The sequence below is a fragment of the Podarcis bocagei genome, assembly GCF_964188305.1.
Source record: "Podarcis bocagei genome assembly, chromosome: 4".
Classification (NCBI taxonomy): Eukaryota; Metazoa; Chordata; class Lepidosauria; order Squamata; family Lacertidae; genus Podarcis; species Podarcis bocagei.
In genome coordinates this window covers 89,277,271-89,296,557 of record NC_138128.1, presented here as the reverse complement: position 1 = coordinate 89,296,557, position 19,287 = coordinate 89,277,271, and the positions used below count along the sequence as shown (strand labels likewise).

The window sequence follows — 19,287 nt, the reverse complement described above, 5'->3', positions numbered from 1 at the left end:
CCAAATATGACTCCCTCCCACACTAGGCTGATGCTTCCAGGCTTTGTGATAAATTGACATCAAACGCTGACTTAGAAGAATGAGGTGTTTACTTTAAAGGGATTAATCCTGCATTTTGTTACACTTCCTATTTGTTTTGATGCAGTGCTGCAAATCTAGGCAATGGCAGGCTGAGCAGCGCTAAGGCAGAGGAGATACAGCATTCTCTGACTTCAAATGAATTACACAGAATTAAAATTCAGCGAAATTAAGTTCAACACAATTACACACACTGTAGCTTGCGACATCAAAAGTAAAAGGCGGCAGGCTATGGCCTCGTAACATAGGCCAAACCAAATCAAAGCACTAAGCTAAACTGAACACGAACACTGGAAAGAGAACTGACAGATAATTATTATACTTTCACGTATCATAAAACAGCCTCTGATCAGTCCAATGCAAGGGCTAGAAGACACAGCTATATGGTATATCTATGCCTCTGATCTAACATTTCCTTAAAACTTTCATCTAACCTTTACCCCTTTCCTTTGCCTTTTGATGCAGTCCTTCTTCAAATATGCTCTCAAAAATAGCTTTTATGTCACCAGTGGTTAACAGAGGAGATACGAGTTCTGCTTCTTCAGAATCACCTGACATCGTACAACGTCCCCACTCCTGCCTTAGCAAACCTAGGTTCTAGTATTATTTGAAATTATAGGGAGGACCCGGAAATGTTAAGGGATTGCCCAGCTGCTAATATTCTCTTCTTAGGCAAGAAGCTCTCGAAAAGATGGCAGCAGTTCAACTGTAGACAGGCTTGGAAGAAGCAATTATCTGGTCCCTCTTCAATCCAATTTCAGGGCCGGATACAGCACCAAATTGGCACTAGTCATCTGGCTTGGTGGTCGTTGCTGAAATAAGGATGGATGAGTGCTACTCTATTGATTCTCCCTGGCCTTGTCAGCTTCGATACCAAGGGACATGGTTTCCGCTTGGAGTGGCTCTGTGGATTGCGAGTGGATTCTATTGGCCTGACACATATTGCAGCAGTTCTTTAAGACTTGCAGTGGCTGCCAATGTGCTTCCAAGTGCCTGCATTGACAAATAAATCCCTAAATAACTTAGGCCCCAATATCTGAATACCCTTTTATTTGTTATTGATGCAATTCACAGCATAAAAAGACAAGATAAAAAAGAAAACCCATAATAAAAACAAGAACAAAAACAAACCAATCACCCCATTCTCCTTCTGCACAAGCCATTGGAGGCAGTGGCGTAGAGTGGGGGGTGCCAGGGGTGCCGGCCGCACCGGGCGCAACATTTGGGGGGGGCGCGTTTGGCCGGCCCTCCTCGAGGAAGCAGGAACCCCACTATCCTCGGACCTCCTCCGAAGGCTGGCGGTGGGGCGGAGAGACCTCCTCCCGCCGCCAGCCTTTGGAAGGCTGCTCCGAAGCCTGGCAGTGGGGCGGAGAGACCTCCTCCCGCCGCCAGGCTTTGGAACGATGCTCCGAAGCCTGGCGGTGGGGCGGAGAGACCTTCTCCCCGCGCCAGCCTTCGGAAGGCTGCTCCGAAGCCTGGCGGTGGGGCGGAGAGACCTTCTCCCCGCGCCAGCCTTCGGAAGGCTGCTCCGAAGCCTGGCGGTGGGGCGGAGAGACCTTCTCCCCGCGCCAGCCTTCGGAAGGCTGTCCTGAAGACTTGTGGTGGGAGCAGTGGCGTAGCGTGGGGGGTGCAGGGGGGCCTGCTGCACCTGGCGCAACATCTGGGGGGCGCGCGGAAGAGACTCAAGTGCTAAAATCCACGGGTTAGGGGGCGCAAATTACTTGCCTTGCCCCGGGTGCTGAGAACCCACGCTACGCCACTGATTGGAGGTGAAATGTCTTACATGATTTAATTGTACTGAGCTGTATGTAACCTGCCCTGGGGCTACAAAGTGAAGGGAGAACTAAAAACAAATAAGGAAATAAAATGTGTCCAAGCATCATTTATTTGAAGACAATGTGAGCTCTTCCGCATTTAAAACGAACGTTGAGGGAAGTAAGAAGTTTATATAACTGAGAACACAATACACAAACAAAGTCATATTCAGGGTTGTGCCCTCAGATAACCTCCTTGATGCCAACCAAGGATCCTGCATCTCCAAATATTTTTATTTTTAAAATCAAGAGTTTTAAAAGCTTTTTTCTGCCATGGGTGGCACTGGGCACACAGAATTCTTCCTTCCTTTCCCCCAGAATGCATCACTTGCCTTTTTGTTTGGTGGTAGTAGTCACTGTGATTATGATGATTTATTAAGTTATATACTGCTTAATGCAAAAATAGACTACTAAACTGATTGGTTGTGTTTAGGGTTGTGTTCTTTGTTCGTTTGAAATGTTATTTAATCATAGAATCATAGAATCATAGAGTTGGAAGAGACCACAAAGGCCATCGAGTCCAACCCCCTGCCAAGCAGGAAACACCATCAGAGCACTCCTGACATATGGTTGTCAAGCCTCTGCTTTGTTGGGAGTGTTTTGCTTCTTTTGGGGGAGGTGTTGCCTGCTTTCCCCCTGTACTTTAGAAAAGGTTGTAGATGTTTTGCACACTGTTTTGGAGAGCCTCTGAGCATCGCCAGTTTTTCTTCTGTGAAATGGTACTTTGTGGTAACCACGACAGTTATATGCCTTTTTTCAGAATGGGAATAAAATTACAGGAGGCATTCTGCCTGTCAACCATCCACTTACCCTCAAAAGAAGAGACAAATCTGCATTGGACACAATGAATATGCACATGTATGTTCTCTTTTGTGAATGGGTTAGAGGGCCCAATTCATACACAATGAACTAGGTCTAGAAAATCCTGCTGGCACCTCTGCTTCTGAGGCACTGCCATGCTGCTAAACTCAGCTAAAGCAGCTCTTAAACATGTGCAGAACACTTAGTATTAACGGGAAAACAAGCCAAACACCCACACTTATTCGAATTCAGAAACAGCTTCATAAATCTAGCTTCCTTTTCAGTTCTCATATTCTCCATCTTGTGTTTTAATTATATCCATGTAATTCAGTCCAATGTTTCCAGAGAACGAAAGATAGATTCCCATCAATGACTCTTGAGATGCAAGAATGAACAGCTTATGATTAACAACAATGGAAATGTTTGGTAAAGGTATTAAATGAATTGTTGTTGTGAAAAAATACAGGTTGCATGGCTAGAATCTTATGCTGAATTAGACACTCTTCTAGTATTCAATCGTCACATTCAAGTACTTTACAGCCAACTACTCAGTGTTTTATTTAAAGAAAACAATTCATATATTTTATTTTAAAAACGTAACAAAAATACAAAAGGGTTCAACAAGTGTATGATTGGAAGATTTTAAATGTTAGTCTTAAATTGCAAAGCATGTATTTTCAAAGATATATGGGGAAATAATAAAAGTTTGCCGGCAAAGTAAAGTTCTTTTGACATATAAGCACCAGAACTTCTGAATATACATCTAAAACTATATGCAGAGTAAAAAGGTAAAGGGACCCCGACCATTAGGTCCAGTCATGACCGACTCTGGGGTTGCGGCGCTCATCTCGCTTTATTGGCCGAGGGAGCTGGCGTACAGCTCCCGGGTCATGTGGCCAGCATGACTAAGCCACTTCTGGCGAACCAGAGCAATGCACGGAAAGGTTTACATTCCCGCCGGAGCGGTTCCTATTTATCTACTTGCACTTTGACGTGCTTTCGAACTGCTAGCTTGGCTGGGGCAGGGACCGAACAATGGGTGCTCACCCCGTCGCGGGGATTCGAACCGTGACCTTCTGATCGGCAAGTCCTAGGCTCTGTGGTTTAACCCACAGCGCCACCCGCGTACCTTCTATATGCAGAGTAGTAGCTATTAAAAAGGATGCTACAGAGATTTGTAACTTTCAAGATATAGGTTTTTCTATCTAGACTACACAGTACAGTATCTAGGTATGCTGTATTTCTGCCTTTAGTGCACCCTTGAATCCCAAGCAATGTCACTTATCCTCCATTCCCACACCGCCACACTTTTTGCAAAAGAAAAAAAGAAAAAAAAGTGTACGGTATTCATATTTTAGAAATAGTAGTAAGGTAAAGGTAAAGGTACCCCTGCCCGTACGGGCCAGTCGTGACCGTCTCTAGGGTTGCGCGCTCATCTTGCTCAAGAGGCCGTGAGCCGGCGCCGTCCGAAGACACTTCCGGGTCACGGGGCCAGCGTGACGAAGCTGCAACTGGCGAGCCAGCACCAGTGCCGCACACGGAAACGCCATTTACCTTCCCGCTATAAAGCGGTACCTATTTATCTACTTGCACTTAGGGGTGCTTTCGAACTGCTAGGTGGGCAGGAGCTGGGACCGAACGACGGGAGCTCACTCCGCTGCGGGGATTCGAACCGCCGACCTTACGATCAGCAAGTCCTAGGCACTGAGGTTTTACCCACAGCGCCACCCGCGTCCCTTTAGAAATAGTAGTATCCAGATCCTATTTTCATGTCAAGAACATGTGTGAAACACTTACAAAGCTTTGACACTGCCAAGTACTCTGAAAGTTCACGCTTACAGAAATAATGCAACAGCTAAAATGGTACAAAAACAGTGTGGTGGAAGGAGAGAGGATGTCCCTTCCTGAGTTTGGTACAGTTTACAGTATTGATTTGAAGATGTGAGATCTGTTCCACTAAGAGAGAAGCTGCATGCTTGAAATGCCCAGGATTTGGTAGTGCAAAGCCTTAATATTTCCATCTGGCAGCTCTTCTCATTATGAAAGTCTTATGGAAAACTTTGTGGTTGGTATTCGACTAAGGAATTGCACGAGTGGAATAATTACTGCTAGTGCAACAGGGGACCTTCTCTCTCTCTCTCTCCTCCAGCACTGTACCCATAACTGTTCCGGATGGTTGGGGGAAGAACCCATAACAGACTTTGGTGTGTCGGAGGGAAAAGAGGGGGGAGTCCTGTTGAGCAATGAGAAATCCTCGTGCTTACAGAACGTTCTCCTTAGGAGTACACTGAATACAACCCTGTGTGGGGGTTTTTTCTTGATGATATGATCAATTCAACCCTAACAGCATATGTTCCTTATGGGAAATCAAGTCAACCTGACCTCTATTTTGCCAACAGCAGTCCCTCCAGCCGGTCTGAACAACATCTGACCAACCAAACTGAATGCAGTTCACCAGCCTTGAATGACACAGGCTCAGTAAACCACCTGATACTGCTGCCTGCCAACAGCTGCAACAGCAGGGAGACTGTCAGCTACCTGGCAGGCTACAGTTGGTGAACTGATGGGGAACTGCATTCAGAAATGTAGGAGAGAGATGGGTGGGGAAAGGAAAATCTGCAAGCTGAAGAATATCCATCAGAAGGATTCTTATTTTGAAGCTCATTTGAAAAATCTATAGATGGGTAAGGAATGGGTGAACAATTTGTTTTTAATAAACACATTTTTTTAGTGTTCATAACTATTGAAATCATTCTTTGCTTACCCATTCAAAAGCTGCTGGTGAAGAAAAATGAATGGACGTATTTTAAAGAGTGTTGTATTAGGACTCAGAAGGGAAGAACTGATTTACGGCAGTGAATACTAACTAACTGGAACAATACACAATCCTAATCCTAGGATGGCATAATAGGAAAGTCCTTGAAAATAATCTGTTCCATCTCCCTGCCCTGGTTTAATTCAGAATGCTTTGAATACAGAAATAAAGCTAGAATTAATTTGGGAGGTTAGACTGCAATCATATATACTCACTTTCATGAACCCAGTGGCAGTTACTTCTAAAGAGACATGTATATGATTGTACTGTACATACATGTGTTGAGGACTATTTTATCATATAGCTATGTTTGAGGCGATTGCTAGGAGCCCCCCATTACTTAAAACCACATGGATTGGAATTTCTGAAGCATTTTCCACGTCAAAGCATGGATTGGCTTTTTGCAGAGGGAAGCAAAGCCAGAGGGTACATACAAGTCATACCAGCTGTGGCAATCACAAATGAGGCGGGAATGTGAAAATTCAACTGAGAATGTTGCTTTCCATAAGAGAAGCTCCCCTAACATAATTTTTAGGTACCTATACCTGCACATATGTGGGACCTGCAGGAAAATATTGCATTATATCCTCACCTGCTAGCAGCTTTCCTATTCAGGGCTGTTTTCAGCCAGCCATGCACTCCCCCCAGGATACTCAATTCCCCCTACTATTTAATTTTTCAGAGTGATGCCAAATTTGAAAATCAGATTTTATTTATTTATTTTTAAAGTGAGATTCTCAGGGTCCAGAATTCTATACCAAATAATGCACTTCAGCCATGGACATTTGTGGTTTACTTACACTTGATTAAATGTGTGTTATTAGAAGACAGGAAGCCTTCATATTTAATTGAATTAAATGCTGTCACTGTTGCTATGTAGGGAAGGAGGAAGAGTCTTCTCACCTCCATACTTGCTCTTCATTGACAGAAGCAGGTCTGAAAATAATAACAGTAATAGAGGAGTCTGTAAGAGAAGGGCTGGAGCATGTGGGAAAGGGGTTATTTCCCCAAACACTCCTTGCTGTGAAAAGGATGACTGTTTGGCTTTTTTTTTTAACCCCCCCAACAAATCCTACATAGGTGAGTCAAAGATTATAGCCTGCATTCAAACAAGAGTACAACTAATTCTGCACATTCACAGCAAAGTTTTGGACCTGCGTTTCTTGACACAGCCCCCAGGCTGCATTGCAAATCTCTTTTAAAAGCGAGCAGTTTTGAAACGTGTGAAATATTGTGTATGTGCATATGTCTTCTGTTCAAAATTCTTGGAAATGCCCAAAATAGTGTGTGTGTGTGTGTGTGTGTGTGTGTGTATCACACACACACACACACACACACACACACACACACACAGTCCAATAACCACTTTTTCAAATTAATTTACAGCAAAAGTATGTACAATACAAGGAGCAAAGCAGACTGTAAATTAGGAAGTATACGCTATCTTGAATAAAGTATATGTTTATTTTTGTTGCTGAATATATAGTATATAATGTTTATAATATAATGATAAAGGTAAACAAATGTTTCCTTTCCACAATAATGGAGATTGTGCTTCGATTCATGGAAACACTGACTACTGGAATGGGAGGCTCTTCAACTCAAGTCTACCGCAGTGAATCACAATGCCAGTCAACACACAACATGAGACAGGGATATTGACTGGGGAAACTACAGTGGTGCCTCGCAAGACGAAAATAATCCGTTCCGCGAGTCTCTTCGTCTAGCGGTTTTTTCGTCTTGCGAAGCAACCCTATTAGCGGCTTAGTGGATTAGCGGCTATTAAAGGCTTAGCGCCTAAAAGGCTATTAGCGGCTTAGCGGCTTAGGAAAAGGGGGGGAAAGCGAAAAAAAATTGGAACACTCGCAAGACGTTTTCGTCTTGCGAAGCAAGCCCATAGGGAAATTCGTCTTGCGAAGCAGCTCAAAAACGGAAAACCCTTTCGTCTAGCGGGTTTTCCGTCTTGCAAGGCATTCGTCTTGCAGGGCACCACTGTATATGGAAAGGGAAAGCAGAGCAGTTTATGAATGCAGTTTGCAACTTCATTAATACATTCCACGAACAAGAATTATTTGTGAGATTAAATGGTAGATTTTAAGTAAAAACAAGGAAGGATGAATCTCTTGGTTTTTTGTTGCAGTAGACAAATACATTCTGGATATTGTTCCAATGGCACTAAATTTTAAACCAGTGAGCAAGAGCTATTTTTGCAAATTAGTAGGTAATGGAAAATGTTTAAATCTGGGTGACTTTAACAGAAGGAAGCATCCAGATATTAAAAAAAGAATCAGAGCCAAAATGGGGATATTAAAGCAGCATCTGTACATTGCAATAAAAAGGTAAGCTTAGAATCAGAAAGACAAAAGTATGCTTGCTTTAAAATATTCCTATATCAGAAACAAGTGAACTTAAAGAAAGAACCAACAAATGAGATGGGAAATGGAGAAACAGCTTTTCCAGACAAAAGCGACTGCACATACAGAGAAGCAGGTGGTGACTGAAGATTTTTCAGTCAGTTCAATATCTGACTAGCATCAAGTCATAATCCTTTCGAAAGGATAATTCACATTGGGTATATGGGAAGAATCCCTCTGGAACTCCAAATATGCTCTGTTTGTTCAGATCACACACCCACACAATTTTTAAAATCCCCTGATTCCCAAGAGGTAGATGCATTACTGAATTAACAACACTGGAAGCATGACAGAAAACATTCTTGCTTCCCCCAGCAGGAAGCCAACAATGCAACATTCAAGCAAAACTTGCAAGCTCAGTGAGAATCAAAACTCTGAGGAACTGATGAAAAAGTCTTGGTGGTGATATAGCACCTATCATTCCTTAGTACAGGAAAAATATGAATTTATATTGACTTGAAATAAAAATCCTTGCACACTTCACATCTGGGATGGAACAGGAGGAGAGGCAGATACTAACAAACGTGATCTAAGTAGATAATGAATATCAACTACGTACCTTTCCAAAGAATTTCCCTTGAGATCTTAGCTGGAATGAAAACTCAGTATGGTTTCAATTATTGACCTATGGCTATGCTCAAAAGCACCACAAAGTTAACACCACACTACTGAGCTTTATATTGGTTTCCATTCGATCACAAGTGATAACAGAGCTACACAAACCGATCAGAAATTCATGTTGGGGGTGAAAGATTGCTATATGCTCCTACTAAGACCCTAAGCCACACAGCAGGAAGAGCAAGTTAAAGTTTCCTGATACGAGTATTTCAAACGCCACATAATTAATATCATGTAAAGGGCTTGGAACTAAGACATATGCCGTTTAACGACATATGCTTCATCAGTGCTGTAGGGTAAGAAAGCAGAGCCAATTCACAAGAAATTAAACGTACTCATGACATTTGAATAAAGAATTGCTTACCTTTTCCTTTAACTGTCCTAGGTTGTATCATCTCCAGAGACAGATCCACAACAAATGCAGGAAGGTATTGCTTTCTCTGCGTGTTCTGGAAAATGTGGATGGGCAGTGGAAGGAGCAAATAGGCAAGTGAGCATTCATGCTTCAGCCAGCCAGCTTGCAGATGAAGCTTTGCAGCTAAGTCCCCAAGACCTTCTCACGGCTGCTGATCTCATCCACGAAACTGAAAGAGCATCTCAGCAGGACACTGCCAGCTTCCCTTTCAGAGCACTCTCACTGACAACCATTCTCTGGCAAGTGAAATGTCAAGAACCAGGCAGGGGCGGTGTTTGGAAAAGGAGGGAGGTGGAGGGATAAGAGATTCTCACCATCCATCAACCTCAAAACCTATTCAGCAAACTGCTTGAATGGAGCCGGCATTTCATTCTCCATGGTAACTGGAGATGGAAGGAAGATGGGAAGAACGCAAAAAGAGGCACGTTGAGCTGGTCTGGGGGAAAGAGGCATTAAGAAAAGGATGGGAGCATTCCAAAACCCCAGCCCATGCCTTCAGCTTACAAGGAAGGAAAAATAAAAGGTCTCTTTCAAGCTTCCACCTCTTTCTTCCGGGTGGCAGAATTTCCTGGGATTCAGGCAAAAGCACTTTCCCCTCGGGGTGCAGAAAACAAAGTAATTTCCTGCTCTAAGTACTGCTAATGGAAAGCAAGCTGTCCCATTTGCCACTGAAGGAGCAACTGCTATCAACTGCTTCATGCTCTCTTGAGGATCGGCATACAGAAATGTATGTATTTCATAAGCCATACCTTCATCCAAGAGTTTGAGCAGTATACACATAAAATTTGACACCTGCAATACTATAGTAGCATATGATCTGGGATAGCTCAGTTGGAAGAGCATAAAACTATGGGCGTCTTAGTCAGGGTCGTGAGCCTCACATTGCACAACCGATTCCTGCACTGCAAGGGGCTGGATTAGATGATCCTTGTAGTTCCTTCCAACTCTACGATTCTATGATTCTAAGATAAAACCTTAAATGAAAACAGAATAAAACTGAGAGGAATAAAAGTATTCAGCCAGCTAAAGATACAGTAATTTAAAATGCTTTGGCAAATAAAAAACATTGACTCGGGCACTGAAATCCTTTACTATTAAAAGGATTAAAGAATTCATTATAATACTCAGCTTTCAGTAACAGCAGGGTAATATCTTTGCTAGCTTCAACTAAATTTTGTCCATTTTCAGCAAAGTTACTCATTCTGCCATGACAGCCAACAGGCATAAACCAAATTCATCTTACAATGAAAGAGCTACAGGTGTCCCTCTGCCTGAAAATCAGGTTGCACATTCATTTCCTCTTGAACTTGGCTCAACGTTATCTGATGCAATGAGCTCTCAAAAACCAGAAAACTTAACTGAAGGAAAAGCAGGCACTAAATACTGAAAAGCCAGACTTCACCTGACCCACATTAAAAAGAACCACATGCAATTTAGTTTATAATAACATTTTGACCCCTGGCCACCCTCCTCTTGTACATTAAAAGTTGAACAGTCACTATACAAATACTTATTTCACCCAGATTGTGCCCTACAAAGCTACTGAGTTTCTTAAGGGACAAGATTAATGCACAATAACCATACTGAGGAAATAAAAATACAATGAATTCAGGCTGCAGCAGCCAATAGCACACTCTATTCAGAACTTCTGTCAGAGTCCTTTCCCTCTCAGCATCTCAAAAGTTCCCTTTCTGTAGCCCAAACTCCTTTATATTGGGACTCCGATTCAGTTTTACTCATTCTAGAGGTATTGCACCATGGCTCTGTATAGCCATGTCCACACAATGAGATTTTTGTAAAAACAGAGTTCAATAAAGCAATGCAAATGATTCTCTTTCAAAATTTCCTAATGGTTTTTAAAAATTATTATTGTTGTTGTTATTATTATTCAGGTCATGGTTATTAGACAACCCTAAACATTTACCAAACATAGAGAATCACATTAATAACTGGTTATGGTACAACAAAGAATATGGATTTTGAAATTAAAGCAGGTACTCACTGAGTAATTCTAATCCGTATTTGCAAGCCTAAGCAATTTAAAACTTAAAAACACTGTGCAGTCGCATTACTACACAAACTGTTTTCGTATTCTACAGGTTTGAACGGAACACTACATTTCTTCTCTTCTCCATCCCTGACCTTCCTACATTGACCAAGGAGGTCTGAAGGACAGTAAGTACATTTGGCTGCTTACATCCTCCCTTCAAACCTTCCCACTTAACATGTGGTGGTCAGGGGCCAGGGCCAAATACAGTGGTACCTCAGGTTACATACGCTTCAGGTTACAGACTCCGCTCACCCAGAAATAGTACCTTGGGTTAAGAACTTTGCTTCAGGATGAGAACAGAAATCGTGCTCCGGTGGCGCGGTGGCAGCAGGAGGCCCCATTAGCTAAAGTGTTGCTTCAGGTTAAGAACAGTTTCAGGTAAGGAACAGACCTCTGGAACGAATTAAGTACTTAACCCGAGCTACCACTGTATACAAGTTAAGCATGCCTGAATAGGCCTTGTGTTGCCCTCAACCAGAGCCAGGGCTTTTTCGGATGTGGCTCCGATCTGGTGGAACGCTCTGTCACAAGAGACTAGGGCCCTGCGGGACTTGACATCTTTCCGCAGGGCCTGCAAGACAGAGCTGTTCCACCAGGTCTTTGGCAAAGGCACAGCCTGACCCCCTCCTCTGGTAATTCTTCACAGAACTCTAGCCCAATGGTTGCCATCAATTTGATTTGAACTGGTTTTATAATGAATTGATTTTACAATGTTGTATTATTTTACTGTTGTTAGCCGCTCTGAGCCCGGCTTCGGCTGGGGAGGGCGGGATATAAATAAAAATTTATTATTATTATTATTATTATTATTATTATTATTATTATTATTATTATTATTATTATTATATTGGGACCAGTAATGCAGATATGAAACACTGGTCAACCTAAAACATGTAAACAGCTAAAATTAAACCTCATAAAATTGATATTTTGGGAGCCTGGGAAGGGAAGGGAAGATTAAGAAAAAGCTGGATGCCTAAACAGTATGCTAATAAAAGCACTGGCTCACGCTGATCTAGAGAAGCACCTTGAGCACAAAAAATTAATCAGACTTTTCTTCAAATAATTTATATCTAATCAATTCACTGAATGCACACTGTGACGGAATTTATTCTATCATTTCGAACACCACCTTGTTTTTTAAAAGAGGGATTTAATATATAATGAAACTGCAGGGAATGAGATTTTTAATTCCATCCCACCCTCACTATTCAGCCTCCACTCTCAGGACTCAGATGAAATGGAAGAATGCGCAACGGCCATGTCACTTGAATACTGCCCCCAAGGCAAGCAGTCTGTTACCATAATCATCCATTTAAGCTTCCACTGGATACTGCCTCTTCTGCACATTCCATCTGATGTGAGTAGATCACATGGGTCTTTTGTTATATGCACCACTAACTTGTTACAAAAATCTTTTCAGGGAAGGGAACACGTTCTTTTAAAAAGGGCACTTAAAAAGCAACATGGAGGTTGCGGGGAAAATATTTTATGATCCAAGTCTTCATGGCGATCTTACATGCAAGCCCAAGGAGGGAGACTATTTTTCTGCCGGTTGATACAAATCGAGCCCTCTCTTTGTTTTGGAAAGGCGACACAGAAACATCCCATAGTTTCACGTTGTTCACAACGAAGGAGAGGAAGAAGTCTGAATAGCAAAAGGCTCCCATGTCTTGTTCAACATAGCACTCAGGCACTCCTGTATATAGGAATGCCAGACCACATAACCTTTACGAGTAATTAACAGAGGAGCTTAAAAAACAGAACCTTTAAATCACACTACATAAGCAGAGACTGTTAACATCGTAAAATATAATAATCCCTGCAATACCAACCTCAGATGGCTGTGTTAAATGACCCCAAGAAGTTTCCTACATCCTTATATGTAGGAATCCCCCCCCCAGGTGTAAAGAAGTGTTGAGGTTTTGAAAATAAAAGAGTAAAATAAAATAAAAATCAAAGGAAAATACACACACAGAGAGAATTTTAAAACTGCTTGGCAAGAATTTGTGAATGCTGATGATAATTAAGACAGCAGAGAAAAAATAAAGGTTCTACAGGATATTCATATTTACTATGTGTCACTATGTTCAATGGTATTTATGTCCCAGTAAGCATGTGCAGAACTACATACAGCTTAACAAATCAATTCTACTCATGTTTATTCTGAAGTATGTCCCACTGAACTCGACAAGACTTATTCTCAAGTAAGCATGTGCTAGATTGTGAGCCACAATAATATAGAGATCAAGGCATGGTTTTATCATTCTAGAATATCTCACAAAGGAAACCACAAGATGAAACGAATACATCTGTCCACATGATTATGTGCAGGGTGGAAGAAATAACTGTTTTCTCCTTCCTTTGTCAAATGGTTTGAGAGGTGATGTATTAGATGTACTGACCAGTTTGAGTTTCCAAGATTAATAAGACAAATACTGGTGAGAAGTGTGGGTAGATACCATAAGATAGTGAGCTACAAGCCATATCTGCTCTGCTTTCAGGCTGATGTGGCATACAAGCAAAAGAAAATGAAAAAAATATATCAAACTAGAAATTAGGATATACATAAAAGCTGACAGAACTTTTAGCCATCTGATTTCAGAATTCAGGCCTTTTGCATATTACAATACAACAGATCTGGGTTTGATAGAGTATAAGCATACCAGAAATGTGTGGTATATTTATGATAAAAGTATGGTACCTGTATGATACATGTTTGTCGCAGTTCACTCTCTTGAGGGTATACCTAAGAAATGTAATGTGTGATAAGTCCCTCAGTTTGAGGTGTTTGTGATTCTAGCAACAAAATCCATGATAAATTCTAAACACATTTTTCTTCTAGTTGCAATATCCATGCCCTGTAGCCACCCTATGATAACTTGTTCACATGTCTTTGTCCCTCATACAGCAAATATCCAAATTGCCAACATATTCCTAACTTCCTTCCCTTCAACAGTCAATGTCCTTAGCAAAATCTATAAGTCAAAACTGTATGCTAATTCAATACTAAATTTGTCCAGCTTGCACAATTTTCCAGTTGCGTAACTCCTAATTTAGAAGGCGCTTGCTATATGTTGCACACAGTTATGCATAACAAAAGCTACGTCTTCCGATGAAACTGGGAGGAAGCAATTTGGAGCAGAGAAATGGAATGGAAGAAGCAGTGGTTTGTCTTTGTGTTCCACCTGTATTTGATCAAAAAGCAAAAAAAAAATCGGAAAGGAATAAGAACGCAAAACAATAAGTATGCCAAAAAGGGAGCAAACGCATACAAATGAGGAATGAATACCACAAAAAGATGGTACTACTTTCATTTGCTGATGGGTTACCCCACTGTGCTAGAAACACAGCTAGAAACACAATGATAGTTCACAATAACTTTGCACCCTCCAAACCAACTATAGTTCCTAGACTCCAGAGAGTCTTAAAGGGAGCTAACTACTGTATGCTTGCTCCAGTTGGTAGATTTATTCTACATTTAAAATCTTTGACATTTGAAACACCAAAGGAGTTGAGTGCTGAAGAACCAAGGGTTTTTAGTAAACACTCTAACTTGGCATCTGTATAAGGGAAGCATACATTAGCGTGTTGATATAATGAATTTTGCTGCTTGATAAGGAATCAAAACACCAATATGGGATGAAAAAGCTTTTTTCAAAATGGTTGCAAATTGGGATGGATTGGGGAATGACTGGATAATTCATATTGGCTTTGTTCACACAGCATGGCAAGCCAGACTGTTATCTCCCACAACCTCTTGCTTTATCCGTCTTTCCCTGCTTTTTTGCCCACTGTTTTCCACAGCACTTTGAAAGGGGCTTTGCAGGCACCAGCAAGAGTGGCGGTGTCTACACCCTTTCAGGCCCAGCCCCAATCTTATCTACCCCACACCTAACACTATATGATTTTGGTGTAGGGCAGGTGGGTATGGTTTGGCTTTGCAGGAGAAAAGGAGAGGCTGGTGGGCCTAATTAGGCATGTAACCAAGAGGTCCTCCACTGCTGCTCTAAGTCATGGTTCAAAGGTGAACTCCACAGAGTGCTGGAGCACACTGCTAAAATTTCAGCTGTTTCACTTCTCTGCCATGCTGCCAAACCTGGGCTTGCAGTATGCTTCCTCCAAACAAACCTAAGAACAAACCATTACTTTTCAATGTTAATGGAAAAAATTCAACCATTTTATGTCATCTAAACAGATTTCATAGAATCATAGAACTGTAGAGTTGGAAGGGACCCTGAGGGTCATCTAGTCCAACCCCCTGCAATGCAGGAACATGCAGCTGGTCCATACAGGGATCGAACCTGCAACCTTGGTGTTATCAGCACCATGGTCTAACCAACTGAGCTATCCAAGCTCAAGATTTACATGGACAGTGTTGGCCATATGGCTTTAGCTTAGATTTAGAAGTTAAAAGCGGGATACATAGAACAACCCTAACATACCAGCTTCATACATAAAACAAGTAACCTCTGCAAAACAATTTTGGGGTATGATTGTCACAAGACTGATAAAGCATATCACATCTATTTGGAGCCTCATGGGTAGGTTTTGATTTCCCGCGATAAAACGCTGCAAGATATTTGTTCTTCAGTTACTGTTTTACATGTCCCATGATACGATAACTAGAAAAGATAGCCATATCAAACTGACCTGTGTTTTATTCTTGCTACAAAAGGAGAAAATGGTGGTTTGCTGCCGAATCCCCCCACCCTTCCAGCTAGGCTTCATCCAGGCATGGTATTTACTGCATAAGTTTTACTGATTATAATGACAGCATTTCTGTCATGATTTCTAATGTTCCTTTCGCACAGCAGTACCTATATACCACCATGTCGCACTAAGTTTCATTCACAGCAGTACATACTGCAGTGTAAAAAGGAGGTTAGAAATCACTGTCTCCACTCAATAGTTGTTGAGCAGAGGGGTCAATCCTAAAGGAAAGCTCCAATCCCATAGATTGATCCTAGAGCTGAGCTATTATATACTAAGTTCTGAACTATTTACTTGAGCTCCTAGATTCTGTGAGGCTTCAAGGCTATGATGTAGCACAGCTGTAGAGACAGAAACAGAACTTTAGAGTAGGAGACTCTTAACCTCAGGGTTGTGATTTTGAGCCCCATGTTGTGTGAAAGATTCCTGCATTGCAGAGGGTTGGACTGGACCCCCCCTTATTAAGGTTTTCTCTTATCAGACATCATACACAAACTATGGTTTGCAAACTTATTCAAAACTATCACTTTCGGTTTTCTCAACTCGTGCTTTGTCAATCCAGACATCATACTCAGCCATGTGGTAAGCTTCCTTAACCATGGTGTGGCATGATGCCTGAACTGAGCTAATGAGATTTGATATTTATGATCAAAATGTGTTGCGCTAAGATATACGAAGGGACGCAGGTGGCGCTGTGGGACGCAGGTGGCGCTGTGGGTTAAAGCTTCAGCGCCTAGGGCTTGCCGATCGAAAGGTCGGCGGTTCGAATCCCTGCGGTGGGGTGCGCTCCCGTCGTTCGGTCCCAGCGCCTGCCAACCTAGCAGTTCGAAAGCACCCCCGGGTGCAAGTAGATAAATAGGGACCGCTTACAAGCGGGAAGGTAAACGGCGTTTCCGTGTGCGGCTCTGGTTCGCCAGAGCAGCGATGGCACGCTGGCCACGTGACCCGGAAGTGTCTTCGGACAGCGCTGGCCCCCGGCCTCTTGAGTGAGATGGGCGCACAACCCTAGAGTCTGGCAAGACTGGCCCGTTCGGGCAGGGGTACCTTTACCTTTAAGATATACGAATATAATTTTTAAAGGTTTTCCTCCATGTTAGCTTGTGTTCTGTTATGTCCCATATTCCCCTTCAGTTTTCATCCCAGTTCTTACAGTTCGAACAGGCTTTTATGGAAATCATTGCTCAAAAGCCAATTGCATACGACGGTAACATAAAAGGCACCCTCAGTTTGCAATCTCACAACTAGATCTCTTCAATTTGCAAAAGCACATTACTGTCACACCATCACATTGGAATGGTCAATTGCCCCAACTGTTAATGCTTTGTTTCCAAGTGCTTATTAGTATGTGTTAAACACATGGTGTATGCCACTCTAGCAGCAACCATATTAACACTGAAATGTTGCAGTTTTTATACATTTTCAGGATAAGGCAACTTCACTCCCTGAAGCGGAAGCGCACTTCTCCATGATACCAGCTGAAAAGCCCGTACCTTTCAGATCCTCTCTTCTCCTTGCTTCTGGAAAATGACTAAAAATATTGCAGTGCTTTGGCAGATCACACTTAACATTCTATGAGCTGATAGTTCATATTCCAGTGGGCAAAATCTAATCTGCACTCTGAGGTAACTGATATTGGCAGGTCTAACATTCCCCAACTCAATGGAATGTAAATATATTTCAAACATACGGACTTTGAGCACTCACCTTCCAACAACCCCTTTGGTTAGCAGCCAGAACAAAACTCGTAAGCCGATTTGTAAGAAGAACAAAGTCACTCCTTTCAGCTAAAAGAGGGAAGAAAGGACAACTTGGATTAGATAGTTACAGAGCAGGAAAATTAGAGCCTAGATAGGTGTTTCCTTTCACAGAGATTCAAGGTTGAAATTACAGAACTTACAGTGCAGTCCAAACCCAAGTAAAACCAGTAAAACAGAGTGGATTTTGGTTTTCATGGTCGAGGCAGGGCCACACAAGCGTAAGTCCCTCAACCTATTTGGGGTAGGGCTCAGTGAACAGAACTTATGCCAACACAAATCCACCCCCAAGGGGTGTTCCATGAGTTAGGTAGACATAGGACCAGGCAAGGAGAGACTTGCACCTGTTCCCAACCCTTTTCATTCTGCTCACATGACCTAAGCAGCCTGGTGGAACTTAGATGGCAGAAAGGGTGCTGCAAGTCAATTTTCTCCTGAATGAAGTTTGGAATAGGGAAGCAATGCTGGCTTTCTATAATTAGGAGTGCTCTGCCAGAGCACTATCTTGACAACACAGTGGAGTGCAGTGTCCTGTAGGCTGCCAGTCCATTTCTGAAGTAAATGGTGTATGGTTTGGGGCACAGGCCCCTGAAGGAGCACCTTCTCCTATAAAGGCCCGGGCACTGAGATAATAGTCAGAGCACTTCTCCAGATGCTACAATCTTCTAAGAATGAATGGGGAGAGACTGAGAAAAGGGCCTTTGGGGCTATGGCCTTCCATCTCTGGATCACTCTCCCTGGTGAGGCTCATCTGGTGCCAGCTCTCATGTTTTCAGCAGCAGATAAAGACCTTTGTGTTCCCCCCCCAGAGCTTTTAAAAATTGATTTTACCACGCTCCTGCGATGATGGTCTGAAAAAGTATTAGTTCTTTTTAAAGCCTGCTGTGTTTCAAGAAGCCCCTTCTCAGGGACACTGTCTTCTATGTTCTAAACAGTAGTCTATATCAACATCATACACAATACAATATTTTGGAGGATGAACAAACTGAATCCAGGGGGATATGTACAGAAATTAACAGCAAAGACCTCTTCTCTCCACATGAATCAACCCAGATCATATACTGCACTGAGAAGCCATTACAGTATGTGTTTTAAGCCTCTATTAAAAGGATAAAGAGTGAAGCAGACAAGTGTGGTGTAGTGGTTAAGAGTGGTAGACTCGCAATCTGGGGAACCGGGTTCGCTTCCCCGCTCCTCCACATGCAGCTGCTGGGTGACCTTGGGCTAGTCACACTTCTCTGAAGTCTCTCAGCCCCACTCACGTCACAGAGTGTTTGTTGTGGGGGAGGAAGGGAAAGGAGATTGTTAGCCGCTTTGAGACTCCTTAGGGTAGTGATAAAGCGGGATATCAAATCCAAACTCTTCTTCTTCTCAATTTCCCCTGCTCGATTTTATAAAGCAGAGGTGACCCTAAAAAGCTCTAACTGATCTTAGAGGAGCTATAGAGGGCTAGGATTACATTTACAGTGGTGCCTCGCAAGACAAAAAGGATCCGTTCTGTGATTCTCTTCGTCTAGCGGTTTTTTTGTCTTGCGAAGCAAGCCCATTGACGGATTAGCGCTATTAGCGGCTTTTAGCGGCTTATCTGCTGATCGGATCAGCTGATAAGCGGCTTAGCGGCTTAGAAAAAGGGGGGGAAGGGAAAAAAACCAGCAGGAACTCGCAAGACATTGTCGTCTTGCGAAGCAAGCCCATAGGAAATTTGTTTTGCGAAGCACCTCCAAAATGGAAAACTCTTTCGTCTAGCGAGTTTTCCGTCTTGCGAGGCATTCGTCTTGCGGGGCACCACTGTAGAGCACATACTCCTCATACACT

General features: G+C 42.5%; 1 protein-coding gene across 3 annotated transcripts in view; it reads right to left on the bottom strand.

Annotated features, from left to right (window-relative positions):
* Positions 1 to 19,287, bottom strand: part of NDST2 (N-deacetylase and N-sulfotransferase 2) — a 110,401-nt gene that overhangs the window by 72,104 nt on the left and 19,010 nt on the right. For 2 of the 3 annotated variants that reach the window (XM_081191601.1, XM_081191602.1), the window contains exon 2: positions 17,423 to 17,502. The gene's annotated coding sequence lies outside the window, so the exon portion shown is untranslated. Of the gene's footprint in view, positions 1 to 8,904; positions 9,098 to 17,422; positions 17,503 to 19,287 lie in introns of those variants that run through there. The other variant, XM_081191603.1, reaches the window with a different exon arrangement.